This window comes from Dama dama, chromosome 23 (assembly GCF_033118175.1).
Source record: "Dama dama isolate Ldn47 chromosome 23, ASM3311817v1, whole genome shotgun sequence".
Lineage (NCBI taxonomy): Eukaryota > Metazoa > Chordata > Mammalia > Artiodactyla > Cervidae > Dama > Dama dama.
In genome coordinates, this window is record NC_083703.1 from 20,623,542 (window position 1) to 20,627,904 (window position 4,363).

A 4,363-nucleotide genomic window follows, 5' to 3' on the forward strand; every position below is an offset into this window, starting at 1 on the left:
GCAGCTGGGTTTGCTATTTCATTTCCTTACTTGGTTAGATTAAGAGAGATAGGTTGATAGAGCAAAGAGTCTTGGTTCAAAAACCAAGATAGGGGCAGGGGATTAAAAGGTATAAACTACTATGTATAAAATAAATAAGCTATAAGGATATACTTACAACACAGGGAATATAGCTATGTTTTTTTTTTTTCTTTTTTTTTAAAAAATATGGAACGCTTCACGAATTTGCGTGTCATCCTTGCGCAGGGGCCATGCTAATCTTCTCTGTATCGTTCCGATTTTAGTATATGTGCTGCCGAAGCGAGCACAGCTATGTTTTTATAGTAACTATTCTATTGCTGTTGCTTAGTCACTAAGTCATGCCTAACTCTTTTGAAACCCCATGAACTGTAGCCCACCAGTCTCCCCTATCCATGGGATTTCCAAAGCAAGAATGCTGGAGTGGATTGCAATTTCCTTCTCCAGGGAATCTTCCCAACCCAGGTATCAAACTCATGTCTTCTGTATTGTAGGTGGATTCTTTACCACTGAGCCACCAGGGAAGCCCGTAGTAACTATAAATAAAGTATAATTTTTAAATATTGTGACTCACTGTGTTTTACACCAGTCACATATAATATCGTACATCAACCATACTTCAATAATTTTTTTTTTAAATAAGGATGATTCCTGTTGCTGATGCCATCTCATGCAAGGCAAGCTCCAAGCCTCTGTGGAGGAAAGTGGTTAGTTGCTCAGTCATTAGTCACCCTTTGCAACCCCATGGACTATAGCCCATAAGGCCCCTCTGTCCATGAAATTCTCCAGGCAAGAATATTGGAGTGGATTGCCATGCTTTCTCCAGGGGATCTTTCCAACCCATGGACCGAACCTGGCGTCTCCTGCATTGCAGGCAGGTTCTTTACCATCTGAGCCACCTGGGAAGATCTCTATGGGGAGGAAAAACAATTAGCCAGATTAAAAGCTGCCTTCTCTGGCTCTTCAGCATCTCCAGCCAGCTCTGGAGGCCTCCTGGAAATGAGATTTGCTGTCCCTCATTCAGTGAGCATCAGACAGGTAATGGAGTCATCGAGTGTCTTCAAAGAGTTGGTTTATTTGTAGAAATGACCAGCAGGCCCTCAAGGACCCGTGAAGAGGTAGCTAGTCAAAGTGTCTCCAAGCACACAGGCTCAGTGAGTCCTGAGGTCCACTGTTGACACCCATCCATTTATCATCACTACATGCCCACTGTACAAATCTGCCAAACCCCACTCTAGTTCCTCTTCGAAAAATGCCCAAACTGAAGAGTTTCTTCCTCTTTACTATTCCCGTGTCTCTGTGTGTCTTGCTGACTGAGACGTGTATTTTTTTGCTGACAAAAATGTGTTTGCCTAATTTTTACTTATTCAATAAATTCTTTTTCTACTAACAAAGCATAAGAAACATAGAATCGCAAACAGCACCTCTTTCAAGACCAAGTTTCTATTCATATTACTTAACCCAATAGGAATTCCCTACTTTGGAAAGTTTTTCCTCGGATCCATACTGACACAGGCTGGGACACAGGACGCTTTGCTGCAATGCTTGCACCTGGACAAACGTCTCCTTGGGCAACAAAATACAAAGAAACTACAAGGTTTTAAGAATAACTGCAGGGGAGAAATTATTCTCCTCCCTCCATCTTCCCTGATCACATAGAAGATTCACCAGTGCCACTGTAAGTGAGCCCCCTAACAAAGAGACCAGGAATTCTGCAACTGTGCAATTTTGTTCCATGAGTTACTCTACTTCAGAATACAGTGAACTTGGATTAGCTTTTATATTTTTTAAACGACATTATTGCCTAAGATGGCGCTAAGGAAAGTATTTTTCTATTTATTATGAAATATTGGCTGTGTTTCCTGTGCTGTACAATATGTCTTTGTAGCTTATTTTATACATGGTAATTTTGTTTTGTTTTTACTTGTTTTTAATTTTAAATTTATTTATTTTTAAATTGAAGGATAATGGGCTTCCCAGGTGGCACTAGTGGTAAAGAAACTGCCTGCCCAAGTAGTAGATACTGGGGATGCAGGTTTGATCCCTGGGTTGGGAAGATCCCCTGGAGGAGGAAATGGCAACCCACTCCAGTATTCTTACCTGGAAAATTCCATGGACAGAGGAGCCTGGATTAGCTTTTAAAGGAGACTCTTTAGATTGTTCTGAGTTTTAAACTGATAGGCAAATCAAGTGGAAACTTGAAATTCCCTTGAACTACTGCCAAATGTGACACAAGTTAGAGAGTGGTGATGGCTTTGTGGGAAGCTGAAACGAAAGTTTCTTACAAGTATTAGAAAGACAACACACATTATCACTCTCTTTCAACACACAATATCACTCTCTTTCAACACACAGTGACTCCATTGTTTCCCCCATTTACTTGCCAAGAAATGATGGGACCAGATGCCATGATCTTAGTTTTTTGAATGTTGAATTTTAAGCCAGCTTTTTCACTCTCTTCTTTCACTTTCATCAAAAGGCTGTTTAGTTCATCTTCACTTTCTGCCATAAGGGTGGTGTCATCTGTATATCCGAGGTTATTGATATTTCTCCTGGCAATCTTGATTCCAGTTTGTGCTTCATCCAGTATGGCATTTTGCATGATGTACTCTGCATGTAAGTTAAATAAGCAAGGTAGCAATACACAGCCTTGATGCACTCCTTTCCCAATTTGAAACCAGTCCTTTGTTCCATGTCTGGTTCTAACTATTGCCTCTTGGCCTGCATACAGATTTCTCAAGTGGCAGGTAAGGTGATCTGGTATTCCCATCTCTTTAAGAATTCCACACAGTTTGTTGTGATCCACACAGTCAAAGGCTTTAGTGTAGTCAATGAGGCAGATGTTTTTCTGGAATTCTCTTGCTTTTTCTATGATCCAATGGTTGTTGGCAATTCAATCTCTGGTTCCTCTGCCTTTTCTAAATCCAACTTGAACATGAAATTAAAAGACACTTGTTCCTTGGAAGAAAAGCTATGACAAACCTAGACAGCATACTAAAAATCAGAGACATTATTGTATCGACAAAGGTCCATATAGTCAGAACTATGGTTTTTCCAGTAGTCTTGTATGGTTGAGAGTCCCTTGGACTGCAAGGAGATCCAACCAGTCAATCCTAAAGGAGGTCAGTCCTGAATATTCATTGGAAGGATTGATGCTGAAGCTGAAGCTCCAATACTTTGTCCACCTGATGCGAAGAACTGACTCATTGAAAAAGACCCTGATGCTGGGAAAGATTGAAGGCAGGAGGAGAAGGGGACAGCATCACCTTGGATGGCATCACTGACTTGATGCACATGAGTTTGAGCAAGCTCCAGGAGTTGGCGATGGACAGTGAAGCCTGAAGTGCTGCAGTCCATGGAGTTGTTCGACTGAGAGACTGAACTGAACTGAGATGAATGTTTCTTACAAGTGTTAGAAAGACAACCCACATTACCACTCTCCCACTCTCTTTTAACACACAACGACTCCTTAGGTTGCCCTTGAGTGCCACTGATCTAGACATGGTTTTCTACACACTCATGTCTTGGTGCAATCATGATAGAAAAGTGGGAAAACTGGACATGGTGCAGAATGGAGAGTAACATTTTTGCTTGGTCACCATTCTGAAGATTGTGCATAATGAGAAATTTGGATTCGGATCCTACATCCACATGAAAAAAAAAGTGTTCATGCAAAGAATGAATTTTGAATAATTTTTCTAAGCATGAAAACTGAAGCTGAGAACCACAGGAGCTCAGTGGTGGGCGAAAGTTAGTAACTGCGGGAGGGGAGACCACTCCTGTACCCTCTGATCCTGGTGACCTCCGCAGAAAGTGAGTCATTTCTGGAGAGCCGCAGAGGCCATCTGTTAGCGTCTACTGTGTTTCTGCTAAAGGCTGGCGGGGACGAAGTGAGCTTCTGATGTTTAATTCAAGCCCCGCGCAGTGCGATTCTGTGCTTATCTGAAAATGGTATCTGGTGGTTATTTAAAAGAGCTGCACAGGTGAGCGACTTTGCACATAGGAGTGACAGATGCCTTATGTTAAAGGAGAATGACTTAGAGTAAAGCTGGAACTGGAAGGAAAGTCTCTTTGATTAGGTTTTCAAATTACTGAGGTCACCTCTTAGTTAAATTCTGACTCTCTTCCTTATAGAAACCTGAGTTTATGAATGGAAATTATGCTCCCAGGAGTCAGTCTATGATAAACTGTGATTGCAGTGGAAAAAAAAAAAAAATCTTGCTTCTGTGTGAATGGACTAGAAGAAATGAACAAAAAGAAGTTGTTTCTGGAGGAAGGCAGCTCTGTTCTAGTGGTAGTGTTTTCTGAGCCTTTCAGAACAAGTGGTAACACATCATGTCATTTC

The 4,363-nt window shown here is 41.3% G+C and overlaps 1 non-coding gene across 1 annotated transcript; it reads right to left on the minus strand.

Annotated features, from left to right (window-relative positions):
* Nucleotides 1–201: 201 nt before the first annotated feature.
* On the minus strand, nt 202–308 carry LOC133045401 (U6 spliceosomal RNA). The gene has a single exon (XR_009690262.1). It is a non-coding gene; the product is annotated as a U6 spliceosomal RNA (small nuclear RNA).
* Between the last annotated feature and the right edge of the window lie 4,055 nt (nt 309–4,363).